Genomic DNA, 254 nt, shown 5'->3' on the forward strand with positions numbered 1-254 from the left:
GGTGGGAGTGGTGGTGGTTTTGGTGATAGTTGTGGTGGTTTTGGCTGTTTTGATGCTGTGCTGCTGCTGCTGCTGTTGGTGCTGCTGCTGTTGGTGCTGCTGCTGCTGCTGCTGCTGCTGCTGCTGCTGCTGCTGCTGCTGCTGCTGCTGCTGTTGGTGGTGGTTTTGGGGTAAGGGATGCTTGCTGTAGCGGAATCGATACTTCTTGCTGCACTCAATCCTTCACTCTGCATCTGCTGCTGCTGCTGTTGCTG

This window comes from Eimeria mitis, genomic scaffold (assembly GCF_000499745.2).
Source record: "Eimeria mitis Houghton genomic scaffold, Emh_scaff1759, whole genome shotgun sequence".
Lineage (NCBI taxonomy): Eukaryota > Apicomplexa > Conoidasida > Eucoccidiorida > Eimeriidae > Eimeria > Eimeria mitis.